General features: G+C 36.2%; 1 pseudogene; it reads left to right on the top strand.

Annotated features, from left to right (window-relative positions):
* Window positions 1-14,075: 14,075 nt before the first annotated feature.
* LOC147524087 (cell division cycle 5-like protein pseudogene) lies at window positions 14,076-15,539 on the top strand (annotated as a pseudogene).
* The last annotated feature ends 2,332 nt before the right edge of the window (window positions 15,540-17,871 follow it).

Raw genomic sequence — 17,871 nt, 5'->3', positions numbered from 1 at the left:
CCAGCTCCATGAGCAATCATTTTGGATCTACATATCCCAAAAATCTTTCCTCTTGGTTATCTCTTTCTTTCTTTTTACACTTTAATGACAAAGTGTTCTTCTATTTAGGGGTGGGATAGAAACATTTGCACAAATTAGGCACATTTAGGATGTATATTACGCATTTTTCTTTACAAAAGGATTAAAATATCATAAAAATTATTTATACTATGCACTTAGTAATAATAATTTAGTTTCCTTTTTTGTTATGATACTAGTCTAGAAGTCTCATTTTAGCATTAGAATTAAGAATATCTTTTAGAAACTTAGGTTAATATGTAAGTAATAGTCATCACATTTTTTCATAAATGTCTTGCATGAGCATTTGTGGTTGTATTTGACAGTATTTTTCTGAGACCTAGGTTAGATTACTTAATTTTCCAAATCCTTTGAGAATTTATCCTAAAAGCCTTATAAGAGTGAAATATCTTAGTGATGACACAAGAGAGAAGTCAATTTCGAGTATAGAGATCACACGTCCACTTGCTTGATCACCACACCATATCCTAAGAGAGAATTTAGTCCCTCTTTGGATCGATATAGCCATAAATTCCAACCTAAAAAAATATTTTCTGCTAGTCGTCCCATTGAGCCTTTCTTTAACTTTTTCATATACCGCAAATTCCTTATCCATTATAAAACAAAATAACAATAAAAATAGTTTACCCATTTAAATAAGTTTGAGAAATAGGATGAAGAGCATAAAAGTGAAGAGAATCTAAAGGAAAACAAAATTTATTTAGTTGCTTCAAAATGAAAAGAAAAAAAAAGTTTCCAAAAGAAAAGAAAAATTAAAGTTAGAACTCCAAAAATATAATCAAAAGGAGTCAAAAGCCAAAAAAGAAAGGGCTAAGTATGGAACAAAAGTGTAGAAGCAAAAGAACAAACGTTTTCCCTAGTTACATATTTTGAAGACCCTATTTTATCAGACTTGTTTATTTGAATATCTATTTACTTCCTTCTTAAACCACCACCTAAGCCCCATAACACTTAATAAAGACCTCTAGCTCAATTAGGAATAAGTTGGTGTGATAGTAAGTGGTAGTTGTGTTTGATCGAGCTCAATTCCTTTGGATTGTCATTGAGATTGTGCGAAACAGTGTGCCCACTGCACACTGGAGTGACCAAACTTGATTGGAAAAATCAAAGTGATATGTGTCTTGACACATTCTTTGTGAGAACCTACTTAAAGACGTTATTCCAAAAGTTTTAGGAACGGACCTACCATTGCATTTCATAGCATAGTTCATTGCATGTTTGTTTATCTTTAGATTATTTGATTATTATGCATGTATTAACTTAGGTTTTAAAATGATTATTCTTTATTCATTCCTAATGAGATGTATAGATATCTGAGATTAAATAAGGGAATAAAACTTTTATTACTTAGTCATTGTAGTATAGATGAAGTGTATGAGTATCTTCTCTGAAAAGCTCTTACGAGGCTATAACTTGTCCACTAGGGAATTCCTAGTGGTTTAAGGCCTTATTGTGTATGGTCAATGCAATCACACTCCGCAAAACGATACTAGTTAAAATTACACTTTTGGCCACTTATCTGTTTAATTCTCCTCTATGCTTGAGGACAAACAAAATGTTGTTTGGGGGTGGTGTGATAAGCACCCAAAACTAAAGTTTACAGCCTTTAATAATATTTGGTTTGGCCAATTATGTTCATAATAATGTGAGTTTATTACTGTTTACTTGTTTTTGTGTATTTCAGGTCTTGGAGTTAAATATATGCATAAAGACATCACTTTTGCAAGGGAAATGAGTCAAAATGATTGCTAGAGAAATTCTAAGATTAAAGCCCAAGTTTCAAGGAGAAAAAACATTTTTAAGCCTAGTCAAAGCTGAAAAATCAAAGTCAACTAGGGCAGAAAAATAATAGAAAGTTAACAAAACTTCTACAGGCTGTATCTTTGGACTCAGACTTTGAAATTGGGTCAATTTTATGTCAAAACGACCGGCATAGAAAGAGATTTCTAAAGGTTCATGCCTCGACCCAATCACAGTAGTAAAAGTGGACGAAAAAGGTATTGCAATAAATTTTAGTAGTTAGGACCCTTTTGGACTTAAGTATTTTGGTTTTGGGTTTGATTTAGTTGCCCAAAAGACAACTCCCAAGCCCATACACACGGAAGCCGAAGTCAATCAAACACATCTACCACTTACTATCACACTAACCTATTCCTAATTGAGCTAGAAGTCTTTATTAGGTGTTGCGGGGATTAGGTGATGGTTTAAGAATGAAGGAAATGGATATTCAAAAAGAACCAGTCTGAGATAATAGAATCTTCATATTCTGTAACTAGAGAAAACCTTGTTCTTTTGCTTCTACACTTTGTTTCCATCCTTACCCCTTTTTATTTTAGCTTTTTGACTCCTTTTATTCTATTTTTGGATTTTTTATTTTTCTTTTCTTTTTCTTTTCGGGAGCAACTAACTAATTTTTGTTCACACAGGTTTTTCTCTTCTCTTTTCATCACTCATCCTATTCTCAGACTCGTTCTAAAATGGGTAGGTTTATTTTTTATTTTGTTTTGTTTTTGTAAAAAGGTAAAGGAATTGTGGTTTATGGAAGGCTAAAGAAAGGCTCAGAGGGGCGACTAGCGGAAAATAATTCATATGTTTGAATTTTTGGCTATATCGATCCAAATAGGGCCTAAATTCTCGCTTAGGATATGGTATAGTGATCAAGCAAGTGGACGTGTAATTTCTCTATCCGGAATTTACTTCTCCCTTTTGTCATTTATCAAATATTTCACTCATATAAGGCTTTAGGCTATATTCTCATAGGATTTGTAGGATAAGTTCTCTAGCCTTGATTTCAGAAACTTACTGCCAAACAATCATAGATACTCATGTAATATATTTATAAAAAGATGCAAAGATTATTATCTACATATTAACCTAAGTTTCTAAAAACTATTCTAATGCAAAAGCTAACTTGAGACTTCTAGATTATTAAAAGCATAGAGAAAGAAAATAATACCAATATTTCTAAGTGTATAGCATAACTTTTTATTTATTTATTATTATTATTTTTTTGAATTTTTGAACTTTTTACTAGAACACAAATGCATATTATACATATCTATATCCTAACAGATGCCTTAATTTACGCGTGTTTCTATGCCACCCCCAAACAAGAAGCATGCTTTGTCCTCAAAGTACTGAAATAAAGAGGGTAGAAAAATATCATGAAAACGCGTAAAATTTTGGAACATCTGCAAAACAAGTATAAAGCATACTAATATAGATAATAAAAATAGACGCAACTCTATATGAGTTCCACCTGTTATGGGGTTACAAGAAGTAAACTACTTAGGACATAAGCAGACACTAACTGAAATAAAAACTTACCTTATCTCCAGCATTTAAGCGTCATCCTCCTCCTTTTCTATAAAGAAATAAGGTTCCTTCGCATCCTACCACGCCATGATGATTTGCCAGGGTTCACGCCATTTATCATCTACGATCGCTAACCTGTTAAGCGCCACTTGGTCGAATTGGGTGTAAGGTGCAACCTGATGAGGTTGTATCCTCCACCCTTGCCAAGTCATTGCACAGAAAGATCGAATAATACAATTGGTGGGTCTCACAATGTCGACCCCAACCCAATCCGTGAAGCGGGCACAAAAAACAAGGAAGAAACATAGCATAATACGGCAAACTAAAACAGGCATAAGAAGGTACTTATGCCTCATGCTATGGGCTCGTGCTAAAGTAAACATTAGGGTCTGGGGATATCATAGAGTATACGTCCACCAGCTAAAGCAAGGAAAATATCACAAGTTTCCTCATTCACAGAAGAATAACACCATTCCCCTCTAATGTTTAGCATGATCCAAAACATAATAGTGCCCACGTTTATGGACAGGCTACCAAGGGTGACGTTATATTCCCCTTGGTCCTCTATCCTAAAGATTCCTACCCCATAATGCTCATGCAAATCCTCATAGTTATAAAAGTACATATTATCGACCAAATAGGCTGGTGAGTCTTGTATTTCAGCGGGCATAGCAAGTCCAAGAACAAAGGCTAGCAAGAACCTGGTAATTTCCATTAGTTTATCCTCAATGGTGATGGAGAACACTTTCCATCCGGTCTATCAAAGAACTTACAATTATCATAAAAATAAGATGTAAGTGCCGAAAAATAATGTTTATCAGGTCTTACCATTAGCGATTCCCAGCCTACGTGTATGATCACCTTGCGAAACCAAGCACCATAGGTGTCGCTTTGGAACAAATCTTCAAAAAACTGCTCCGGTATGATTGCAGGAGATGTCATCACAATAAACACACTCTATAAGTGATGCAAACAACCCTGAAAAAACTACAAAAAATTAGAAAATTAAGTGGCTACGAGGGCAGGGCGCGGGGTGCAATCCAAAATGGCCTTTGAAGGGCGTAGGTCGCACTCCTTTCTAACTCAAGTTCCAGGCGTTTCGGCCCTAGGCACGCTTAGAAGTAGCCTATATAGGGCGCGGGGCGGGCTCCGTGTGCTCTGAGCAGGATGAAGTGAAAAATAAAAGGAAAAATTTAGAGGTTCAAGGTGAGAGAGGCACGTGAGATGTGTGGGTTGTGAGTGTAGAATGAATCAAGTATATATAGGGTTTTAGTTTCTAAAATGAATTAACAAGTTGCCCAAAAAATTTAAGGCAATTGCCGGAAACAAAATATTTTCAAAACCTAAAACGGAAACAAGTTAGGTGCATATTCCGAATAAAAACCAATAGCTTTTTGGTTTAATTAAAAATAACAACTTTCTAATTCTATTCATTGAAATTCCCTTCTACAACAATATCTAATCTTAGCCACACCCATATCGGCAACATTCTTAAACACTCATATTTCCACGATTTAACGTTTAAAATGGAGGATAAGATAAAAACAATGCAAAAAACAATAATACCACCCCCAAACAATTCGAGAGGTGGGATTCATTCAAAAACCAAATTAAATTAAAATAGAAATTCAACTAACAATTAACTATAGAATTCAAATTTAACTACTAAATTTAACAACTCAATATCCAATCTACTAAAAACAAGAACAACAACAAATTTCCTAAATTACTATTTTTATGGTTTTGATATTTTTATGAACACAATAAGCAGTAAAGACGTAAATCACTCCATAGATAAACATGACTCAAAAACCGAGAAAACATGCAAAAGTGGAAAGTGTGAATTATGTTAAACTTGGACTTAGGATCTGGTACTTACAACCACACACTCTATAGGAAGGGCCCGGTTACCTGAATGGTGCACTTACCAAAATATAAGATTAGAATAGAGTACACCGAAGATTAAAATGAGTCTTTTATAGTCAGATACTCAAGACTTTATCTAAAAATATGTATATAATGAACATGCAGTTTACCATATATCAACAACCGAAATAGTTGTGGATCATTCCATAAATAATGATCATAGGAAATACACCTAAACACAATCAAGCACCATGATTTCCCGTGACATGGCGTAGCGGAATTAGAGTGAATGCAGATAGACCTAGAACCTAACCTAGCATGCAAAATCTTCTTTTTCCTCCAATGAAAGGGTGGCCAAGTGAATGATTGTGAGAAAATTGATGGTTGTGGAAAATATGGTGGATATGAATGAATTTTAGAAGTAAGAAATGGAAAAAATGGGAATGTGGGTTTAGCACAAAACTCATTCATGGTGTAGGTAGGAACTGTCTCAATTCTGAAAATAAAGGTGTCAAGTGCCTTTTCCTTGGGAATTATTTCTGTGTTAGGAGGATTTAGAAAATCATAAAGCACAGGAGAAACAAGAGGGTCAAGTGCAAACTCAAGGTTCCTTTGAAAAGGTGGAAGGTGGGGAAAATTGGTGATGGAAGATGAATGAGTGATAGGATGATGTGAGGTGGATGAATAGGGCTCGACTAGAGCTCTCAGGTCTAAATCATCAGAAGCCTTGAGATATGCAAGACATTCCTCAATAGGTGGGTCAAAAGAATCATTAGGATAGACGGTAAAAAATTCATCTTCTATCATAGCGTCAAGGGATGAATGGATGTTGACAGGGAGGGACTCGCGAGGTGGCAAGGAAGAGTTGCAAAAGAGTCGAAGGAAATCTTCCTCCACTTCCAGGGAGTTCTGGTCGAAGTTGGAACTTCCAAAGGAAAGGAATTTGTGCATCTGATTATCAGGAAACGTGGTTTTGAAATAATCTTAAGCTAAGCTCTCGATCATGCTAACCTCTCCATCCAAAATTGTATCAGGGAACTGTTTCATCATTTTAAAAACATTTATCTCAACAGAAAGATGGCCAAAAAGACATGGACATCGAACCATCGCGGCAGTTTATAAGCGCATTAACAGTAGCCAAGAAAGGACTCCCTAAAATGATCGGAACAGAGTCGTTAGCGACTTCTGTATTGAGGATAACAAAATCAGTAGGATAGTAGAAATCGTAAACCTTAACAAGCATGTTTTCAACCACACCCTTAGAATACTTAATTGATCGATCAGCTAATTGCAACATCATTTTAGTAGGTTGCAGCTTCTGTAGACCTATTTGTTTATATAAATAATACGGGAGTAAGTTAACACTTGCGCCCAGGTCTAATAGCTCGGTCGTCGTGTGGGAATCTCCTAAGGTGTATTGTACAGTAGGACGACCAGGGTCCTTACACTTAACAATTCCATTATATTCGGTTAAAGTTGGAAACTGTTCAGTTAAAAAGGCGTCTTTAGGAATATTTATCTTACGCTTAGTTGTGCACAACTCTTTGAGAAACTTAGCATGGTAAGGCAACTTTTTAATTGCTTCAAGAAAGGGTAGGTTTATCGTTAGATTTTTGAAAACTTCCCTAATCTCATCGAAATTCGTATCCTTTGTTAACATGGCTAATCTCTGGAGAAACGATGGTTTCTTTCTATATTTAGCATATGAATCAATAGGATGTCTAACCTTGGCTTTTTGTTTCTTAGGTTGTGGTTTAACTGGTACCTCTACTGGGGTAAGATCTTCAGTTATTACTTCGGTATCTAGTAAAATATCAGGTGTAGGGACTACTGGTGGGGTAACCACAGGCATAGTTACCACGTTATCAACCACTCGACCAGAACGAAGAGTGGTGATGGCATTTAGCTCACCTACATTTCCATTTTCATTACTAGTATTACCGTTTACCTCAAAGGCTGTGTTTGTTATTTTAGGATTAGGTATCTCTTGACCTAGAAACATTCCTTTTGGTTGTACTTTCTCTTGGGCTAACTGTTGTAAGGAAAGTTGGATGGACTATAAATCTGTTGTTAGGTTTGCATAAAGGCGTCGAAACGATCTAGTTGTGGATGTGTATTTGTTACAGGTGGTGTGATTGAAACTATCTCACGTTGATTATTAACAGGTGGGTTGTGATAGTTATGATTAACCAGAACGACACCTCTATTTGCATTTTAATTATTATTGTTATAATTATTATAATTACCTTGTCTTTGTCCTTGTCTCGGTGGAGCTTGATTATAATTGTTTGCTAGCCTAACGTTTTGATTATTATACGCTGTAAGTGTAACTTGTTGATTATTTCGCCAACCGTAGTTGGGGTTTTGTCGCCAAGGTGTGTTAGGTTCGCTATTAATGGAACAAACATTGTCCAGCAATGCGGATTGTTGTTCATAAACTAGAGGACAATAGGAGTCGAGATGCGCAGGACTCAAACAGAAATTACATGGAATATAGTTGATATTTATGACAGGGGTAGGCTTTTGTTGAATAGAAATAGCTTCTACCTTTTTAGTGAAGGATTCAATTAGAGTTTTAAGCTCAGGATTAGATTTAACCTCAAACATACTGGTAGCCTTAACTGTTGAAGAAGAACTAGCAGAGCGGGAGATATCGTCACGAGGAAACTACCCCCATTCATTATATCTAGGGCCTCTTTATGGTGGTGTAAAAGTCCATTGAAAAAGGCACGAACTAACGTGTCTTTCGCAAGGTTATGATGTGGACACTCTATAAGAAGGTCAGTGAAACGATTCCGAGCCTCTGAAAAGGATTCATGAGGATTCTGTCTAAAAAAATGAATCTTGGAAAGCATTTCATCTGTCTTCAGGTGTGGGTAAAAATATTCCATAAATAGTTGAACAAGTTTGGCCCATGAGTCTACAAAATTAGGCGCTTGGAGAGTTAACCAAGAGGCCACCTTGTCGGCTAGGGTGAAAGGAAACACCCTCAGTTTAATTTGTTCTGCACCAACCGTAGGATGATGGAATGTGGTAAGGACTTGTTCAATCCTATGTATATGCTGATTCGGTTTTTCATGGTCTAACCCATGAAAAATGGGTAACAAATTAAATATAATTGGGGGGATTCGAAAATCCCCCACTGGGTCTGCAAGAACGATGCAAGATTTTGGGCTATCGTTCATGGCTTTGTAAAAGTCAGAGAGAGGAGACTCTCTTTCTTCAGCCATTATTTCAGGTGTGGTGTGTGGTATACTAGATAGGTGTGTGTGTTGACGTTCATGATAGATTACGTTAATCATTTTTTCTCTACCTGATCTTAATCTCATGCAAGGCTAAGTCCAATATTGAAGAAATACGACAATAATAAGAACAACCCTGATACGCTAGTATAAGAACTCCTCTGACAGAAGATTCGAGGAGTGGAAGAAAGAAGTACCTGAATGCATCCTTGCTTCGCTTATGAATAACATCTTGTATACGTGAGCTCAGTGTATTTAACAAGTTAGAAACACTGAATAACTTGAAAAAATGGAAGTTTGTACTAACCGGTGAAAGTCGGGCTGCTTTCAGAAGAGGGCTCAGAAATAGCCTAGATAGGGTGTAGGTTGCGTTCCTTTCAAACTCGAGTTCCAGGCGTTTCAGCGCTAGGGGCGCTCGAACTTTGCCTTGGATGGGCGAAGGGCGCTCTCAGGCTTTTTCTGGGAATTTGTTTTTTTTTTTTTAGTTTCTGAACCAAACGATCACTGTTAGAACCAAACAAGGGTGGGTGGGTTTAATGGGACTTTGGGAAGACTAACAATACTAATGAAAACAATTCTAAACAGAACTAAGATGGCAGCGGTGCCATTTGGTAAAATGTAAAATGATAGTTTTACCTACGAATAAGCAACGATAGTCAAACGTAAGTAAAACTATAACTATTTTCTGTTTAATATTATCAAAGTTCTACACTCTCCGATGCTATTGCAATAAGTGGAGTAGAGAATTCGTTCCACTCCTAGTTCTTCAGAATTCAATATTAACTACGATAATCAGTCTATCAAAGTCAATGAGAGTAACGATGGAATTTATACTACGATGGTAATTCAACTAATCAAGATACGATAATTCAACTACGGAAATACTAAATTGACAATATGATAATGAATTAGGGGAATTTGATTCCACCTTTATTCGACTTAATAAACTAACGAAGAAATATCGTAATCCGATTTGAAATGCTTTCGCATAACAATTAGGTGTTTCTAATCCCTAATTGTTTATAGTAATCTCTACCAACTAACAACTAACATGTGAAGCAATCAAACCCATTCTCATGGTGAACTAATTACTTTCTAGAATAGAATAGATTTTTATAACCAATTTCTATGCTAACAACAATCAAGTTTCATCAAGGCTTCCTCAAACCTCTCTAATGGAGGTTTTAGCCTTGAATCATCATACTATCATTTCTAAAACAAGAACAATCAAAACAAGTCATTATTGAATAACTAATTAACATTCTTAATCTAAATGAACAATAGTCTAAGATTCAAAATAGATTACAACTGAAATTCAAACTAATCTAGAACTAAAATTATGAATACTAATTATCAATTTAAAACAACTAAATCTATGAATGCAAGATTGAATTCGAAATTAAAGATTGAAATATAAACTAAGTATTTTATTCTAAGATTCAAAACTTTTTCTAACAACTAATATAATTGACAACTAATTAGATTAATCTATATAAACTAATTTAATAAATTAAAACTAAGTATTTAGATCATTCACTAATTCAAACTAACTAGAAAAATGAATTCCTCAGTAAAAACTAAGTTTAAAACTTATCTCTCTCCTCTAGATCTAACCATCTTTAAGAGTTAAGTCTTTGTTTTTTAAATGGAGGAGAGCAGATCCACAAAATCATGCATGGGCTGAGGAGCCTGTTTTGGGCTGGAAAATCGAGCCCAAAACCTCAGTAGTTCAGTCCACAAATGGCTTTTCAGCTAGAATTGACTTCAACAGGTTTTTTGTCTACTTCTGCTCCTCTGATTGGGTCAAGGCTTAGACCATTGGAAAGATCTCTCCAAGCCGGTCGTTTGACATAAGGTAGGCCCAATTCCGAGGTTTGAGTCCAAAGATACGGCCTTTGGAAGTTCTGCTAACTTTTATGTGTTGTTTCTGCCCGTATTGACTTTGACTTTTCAGCTTTGATTGGGCTTTGAAAATGTTTTTTCTTCTTGAATCTTGGCCTTTTATCATAGAACTTCTTAGCAACCAACCCTTGCTCATTTATCTTGTAAAAGGGGCGCATTTCTGCACATATTCGACTCTAATGCTTGAAATGCATAAGAACACAATAACAGTATTAACTCTTACTTATTAATCACATAATTGTTCAAAAGCGATATTGTTAAAGGGGTTAAAACTACAGTTTTGGGCTCTTATTAGTATAAGGTCAACATTAGAGTTCCAGTTTCCATCAGTGATTAAAGCTTGTACTTTAGTATCTTGGGGAAAAGTATATCTCCATGCTGCTAGAGCATAGGGATTTGACAGAAGAGGATCACTAGAACACTATAAGTCATGACATAGGTATATTGTGGTACCATTTGCTATCCTTGATCTGATAAAATTTCCAGCCAGTTTCCTTATTTGCAATATGTGTTGCCATGCCCATGAGCAGTCTTGAGGTATTTGTAGTGTCCAGAAGAATTTGTTTTTGATTTGTTGCTCATATGTCCATTTAACCCACACAGACTCTTGCTTTGATGTTATTTTATATACCAAACCACAATTTGCTGCCTTATTCCACCTGTGAAGGTCCATGATGTTGAGTCCCCTTTTATTCTTTGGTAAACATACAATTTGCTAGCTTGCTTGATACATTTTTCTTGTCATAGTAGGTTCACTCCATAGAAACTTAGCACAGATGCTATTTATTTGATTAAGGACTGCATGTGGCATGATGAAGGTTTTGGACCAGTAGACATGAATAAAGGTTAGGACAGCTCTTATAAGTTCTACTCGTCCTGCATGTGAAAGAAGTCTTGCTTTCCAGTCTGTGATTCTGGATGTGACCCTTTCTGTTAAGGGTTGACAGTCTTTGATGTTCAATCTTGATGATACCAATGGAATTCCCAAGTATGAGATAAGGGGTTTGATCAATTGGACAGATAGAAGATTTGGAAGACTTGAAGCTTCAGCATCATTTAGTCCTCCAAATAGCATGGTAGTTTTTGAAGGGTTCATAGAAAGTCCTGTAGCTACTGCAAAAGATTCCAAAATGTCCTTGATGGCAATGATAGAGTGAGCTTCTCCTTTGCATAAGTTCATGACATTATTAGCAAAACATAAGTGCGTGAGTCTTATGTTTTTCCATTTTGGATGCAACTTGATGGAGTTCATATTCATGCCTTAAGTGAGTAAACTTCCCATAATTTCCATAACAATCACAAACAAGTAGGGCGAGAGTGGATCTCCCTGCCGTAGACCTCTTTTCCCTTGAATATATCCTTCAACAGAGCTATTTATAAGCAAGGAGAAATGGGGAGCCTTGATGTATAATTCTATCCAACTTAACATTTTAGGAGGAAAGTTAAGTTTAACCAACATGTTATGGATAGCTTCCCAGCTAACCATGTCAAAAGCTTTTTGTAGGTCTAGCTTTATGGTACATCTCGGAGATAAGCGATTTCTTTCATAGCTTTTTATTAGCTCATAGGAGAGAAGTTGTCCTGTATGCTCCCTCCAGGGATGAAAGCTATTTGATTTGATGAGACTAAATCAAAGATGGCCAATTGCAATCTGTTGGTGATGACTTTTGTAATGCATTGTTAGATGACAATGCAACATGCTATAGGTCAGAATTGTGTCACTGAGGAGGGGTGTCGTTGCTTAGGTATAAGGCATAGGAGTGTGGAGTTTACCCCTCTTGGCATTCTTCCTACATTGAAGACATTAGTAACAACACAAATGAAATCTTGTTCCATAATTTGCCAACAAAATTTGTAAAAGAAAAAGTTGAAGCCATCAGGTCTAGGGGCCTTTGTATCAATCCATAGAGAATAGGGCCTTCTTTATCTCTTCAGGCACAATTTCCGCATCGAGAATGTGGATTAGATCATTACTTAGATGATTTCTGACTGTGAGGTTGTTGAAAAATTCAGGGTCCATCTGTAATCTAGCATTGCTACCAATCATATATGTATAGAAATCAATGAACACTCTGATCATTTGGGTCTGATTGTTGACTGTGTTTCCTTTCTTGTCTGTTATGGACTAAATAGCTCTTCGGTTCTTCTTTTCTTTTAGGAAGTCATGGAAGTAGGCAATACCTTTATCACCTTGAATGAACCAGTCATGTGATGATTTTAATTTGATGTCCATTTCTGCTGCTCTTGCAAGATCCCCATATTTATCCATGGCTTCTTTCTCCTTTCTTGCCAGAGTTTGATCTAGCAGGTTCAGCTGTAAGAGGTTTTGTATACATTGTATCTCTTCTTTGGCCGCTTTGACCCTTGTGTGGAGGCTTGAGAAATGTAGCTTTGTCTAGCTTCTGAGTCTCAGCTTTAGAATTTTGGGCTTTTGGAGAAGGACGTACATGGGATTAGCATCAATTCTCATATCCTTTTGCATTTGGAAAAAAAAACAAGAACTCTAAAGACAAGAAGAAATATATGAAATCAGGTGAGGTGTCGGTACGAGATAAAAAAAGAAAGAGGTCTAAGGAGAAGGGAAATTTTGCATTTTCGAAGAAATCCATCTTGTTTCTATTGCCATATTGGGAGGTATTTATTTTATAACATAACATAGTATAAGACATTTATGCATTTTTTTTCTTTTCTTTTGTATTAACTTAGATTTTTTACTCCCGTAGAATCTACCTGTTCGTCACAATCTGGATGTTATGCATGTGGATAAAAATGTTGTTGCCATATTGTTTGCAACAATTATGGATATAAAAGGAAGCAACAAGGATGGTCTTGAATCTCGCTTGTACCTTAAGGCTATGAAAATGAAAAAAACACATATGGCCAATTGAGAAGAATGACAAGTTGTCCTATCCCAAGGGTGTGTTTTCTCTTTCTCGTTTAGAGAGAGAAATGATTTGTGAGACCTTACACCAATTGCAGGTTTCTATTGGGTACAATGGTAATTGGAAACATAATGTTAACTTAGATGATTTTCAAGTCAAGAACTTAAAATCACATGACTATCACATCCTTTTATAACATTTATTGCCTGTTTTGTTGATGCATGGATTCAAGAAGCACAAGCCATTATGTGAAGCTATTCGCCAGCTATCGATATTCTTTAATGTTCTATGCTCCAAACTTGTTAATCGTGCAGAGCTGTTAAACATGAAAAGACATGTTGTGGAGACTATATGTGTCTTTAAAATGTATTTCCCTCCTTCCTTCTTTGTTTCAAGGGGAATTTTGACTTAACCCCCCACAGATGGGTAGCGGTTTGACTAAACCCCCCATTTTTAAAATCATTTGAGTTTGCCCCCCACTCCGTCAATTTTGTGTGTAACAAACGTTGGTATTTTAGCTATTGACCATTTTACCCTTATGAAATAGATGTTGCATTGCCCCCCACATTAACACGTTAAACCTAGCTTTGCGAAAACCCCCCAAACGTTGCCATTATTTAATTTTTGCATCTCTCTCTCGTATTTTACCTATTGACTATTTTGCCCTTTCTGACAAATTAAGTGTTTTTTTTTTTTTTTTTTTTTTTTTTTTTTTTTTTCATTAAAACAAATTAAGAGGTTTACTATTAGTTAGTGTAAACCCCCCAAACGTCAATATGCTATTTGAAACCCTAGACAAAAAACCCCATCGATTACAGATTTGAAGATAAAAAAAAAAATTAGGGGAAAATGAGGATAATGATAAAGGGAGGTGTTTGGAAAAACACGGAAGATGAGATATTAAAAGCAGCTGTTATGAAATATGGGAAAAATCAATGGGCTAGAATTTCATCTCTACTTGTTCGTAAATCTGCTAAGCAATGTAAAGGTCGTTGGTATGAATGGCTTGATCCTTCTATTAAAAAAGTAAGTTTCTTTTTCATTTGTTTTAATAATTTTCAAATCTAGGGTTTACAAATTAGTTATGTTTATTGTTTGTTTAGACTGAGTGGACAAGAGAAGAAGATGAGAAACTGCTCCATCTTGCTAAACTCATGCCCACACAATGGCGGACGATTGCTCCTATCATTGGCCGGACTCCTTCATAGTGCCTTGAGCGGTATGAGAAACTTGTCGATGCTGCGTGTGTCAAGGAAGAAAACTATGAGCCAAATGATGACCCAAGGAAGTTAAGTCTGGAGAGATTGATCCCAACCCGAATCTAAACCCGCATCGTCCGGATCCCGCTGACATGGATGAGGATGAGAAAGAAATGCTTTCGCTCGGGCTCGGTTGGCTAACACGGGGAAAGAAAGCCAAAAGAAAAGCCGGGGAGAAACAGCTTGAAGAAGCAAGGAGGCATCGTCTCTGCAGAAGCGGAGAGAACTTAAAGGCAGCTGGAATTGATAAATGCATTTAGAAAGAGAAAAAGTAAGGGGATAGACTATAATTCGAGATCCCTTTTGAGAAAAAGCCTCCACCGTGGTTTCTTCGATGTTCTGCGATGAGGAGAGAGTAGTGGAACAGCCAAAGTTTCCGACAACCATTGAAGAGCTCGAAGGGAAAAGAAGGGGTTGATGTTGAAGCTCGGCTAAGAAGGCAAGATGTTGCCAAGAACAAAATTGCTCAAAGGCGGGATGCCCCATCATCCATCTTGCGGGTTAACAAGTTAAATTATCCGGAAACAGTTAGGAAGAGATCGAACCGATGCTTCCAAAGACCGCAGATCTCGAATCATGAATTGGAAGAAATCGCAAAGATGGGTTATGCTAGCGATCTTGTTTCGTGAAGCGAGGAAATGTCGGAAGTAAGTGGTGCTACACGTGCTCTTCTTGCCAACTATGCACAAACTCCAAGACGGGGATGACACCATTTCGAACTCCACAACCCACACACACCGTGGTAAGGCTGATGCAATTATGATGGAAGCGGAAAACCTTGCAAGATTGAGAGAATCACAAACACCATTGTTAGGCGGTGACAATCCAGAGTTGCATCCTTCAGATTTTTCGGTGTCACTCCTAGGAAAAGAGAAATACGTACACACCTAACCCAATGGCTACTCCTTTATTGACTCCTCGAGCCCGCGGGTCTTACTCCTAGAAGTGGCATGACACCTTCATCTGGTCTTACTCCTAGAATTGTTTACTGTTAACTAAAAAATTGGAGGGTTTATGCAAATATCATATTGACGTTTGGGGGGTTTACACTAACTAATAGTAAATCTTTTAATTTGTTTAAAAAAAAAAAAAAAAAAAAAAAAAAAAAAATTTGTCAGAAAGGGCAAAATGGTCAATGGGTAAAATACAAGAGAGAGAGTGCAAGAATTAAATAATGGCAACGTTTGGGGGGTTTTCGCAAAGCTAGGTTTAACGTGTTAATGTAGGGGACAATGCAAAATCTATTTCATAAGGGTAAAATGGTCAATAGCTAAAATATTAACGTCTGTTACACACAAAATTGACGGAGTGGGGGGCAAACTCAAATGATTTTAAAAATGGGGGGTTTAGTCAAACCGCTACCCATCTGTGGGGGGTTAAGTCAAAATTACCCTTGTTTCAATGATACACCTTGTTGTGCAGTTAGCGGAGGAGGCACAAATTTGCATACCCGTTAGATACTGATGGATGTATCCTTTTGAGACGTGAATCTTATTCTTGGTGTAAAAGTATATATTTTGGTTACTAGGTTTTGTATTAAGTACTACTTAGTACTACATGAACAGGATGATGAGAACATATAAAGGATATGTAAGACATCAGACTTTTGTAGATGGCTGCATTCAAGAGTAATACCTTGTGGAAGAGGCAATGATGTACTTACTGCATGGAATACGTTGGTGGTGGCGACAAATGTAGCCACAAAAAAGGGTGAAAGGTGATCTTGGATGAAGACATTGAAGGTGCATACCCTTTGGATAAGAAGGCTGACAAGGAGTACATTCTTTCAAATGTGGAATATCAACAAGTGTGCAAATGGGTTTTGAAGCATTCTTCTGAAAATGTTGATTGGGAAGAGTAAGTATTGTAGGAATCATTTTGATTGTTAATACTTAAGTTTGGACATTCACATGTTGCATTATCCTAAATATGTTTGTTCCTTTTATAGGAAGTAGCAAAAGTATGTGCAAGATCATAAGGCAACGGGTAGAAGTCGTAGGGGCAGTCAACCAAAAGAACTGGATTATATCCCTTGGCTAAGACTTCAACTACAAAATAAAGAAGAATCTACCTTCAAGAGGATTGTTGATGGTCTATCTTTTAAAGTGATGTCATATAATAGATATGCAGTGATTAGGTATTGATCAGACCTCAAATATGAGTTTTTATCCTTTTATAATGCTTCAATTTAGTCTAATTATATGATCAATAATGTAGAAAACTCTTGTTCTATTGTTTTTGTCAAAATACAAACCTATTATGGACCAAATATCTAAAAAGACGTGTTCTAGAGCCAAAAGGAGCCTAAAAGGGACTTCATGGAACAACTGAGAAAAAGTGCTAAAAGGTCAACAGTCAAGGTCAAAGTCAACTCAAGGGCCCAAAAACTCAAAAGCTCAGAAAACACTCAAAGACTTCAAATACCAAGGACTCAACCCTTTCCAAGACATGGGCTAAACACCTAAAGCTTCAAAAAACCAAAAACTCAAACTTCCAAAGACATGGGCTTAGGCCCAAAGGCCCATCCACTCAACTCTAGAAGGCACAAGAAGGTTCTAGATTAGGTTGTACTCTCTACACAAGTATATAAGCGTATGTAGAGATGCCCACAAAATAAGTGAGCTATCTAAGTAGTACAACTAGACTCTAGTAGAAGTAGGATATCATAATTAGATAATAGTTTTTATTTAGTTTTTATTATTGTTTTCCATTTTCATTATTTTCAAGTTTCAAGCTTTATTGAATCAAAGTTAGTTTTCTTCCATTCAAAGTGTTTTAATCTTGTCTTCCATCAAACTAGTTCTTCAAAACATCTTCTTATTCATTCATTTACACCCAAAAGTTAGTTATAGTCATTTGAATCAATCAAATGAGTATAACTTGCTAACCTAGTTGTCTTTACATATCATAATTTACATGTTACTACAAGAAACAGGGTCTTTAATGACAAAAGTTTTAGCAACGACAGTATATCGTAGCAAATGGTCACTTTTGGCGACGTTTTTAATCGTTGCCCCATACTATTCTAACTTTCTTTTGAAAATTATTTTTGCCGACGTTTTAGCTTAGCCAAAAGTGGTAACCATTATTTGTAGAACGAAAATTGAATTTTGGGGACAAAGTCAACATCGTAAATTGATTTTTCTATTTAGCTACGCTTTTTAGCGTTCGTGATTGTATTTTATTACTGACGTTTTTTCAAACCTTTGCTACTAATGGGATTTCAACCACATCATAATATACGTCGCTAATCAACTTTATAATTTAATTTATAATAGGGACAAAATAATCGTCGAAAAATATCTAATTAGTTTAGTGACAAAATTT

The sequence above is a fragment of the Coptis chinensis genome, chromosome 1 (assembly GCF_015680905.1).
Source record: "Coptis chinensis isolate HL-2020 chromosome 1, ASM1568090v1, whole genome shotgun sequence".
NCBI lineage: Eukaryota > Viridiplantae > Streptophyta > Magnoliopsida > Ranunculales > Ranunculaceae > Coptis > Coptis chinensis.
This window is presented reverse-complemented; position numbering and strand designations above follow the sequence as displayed.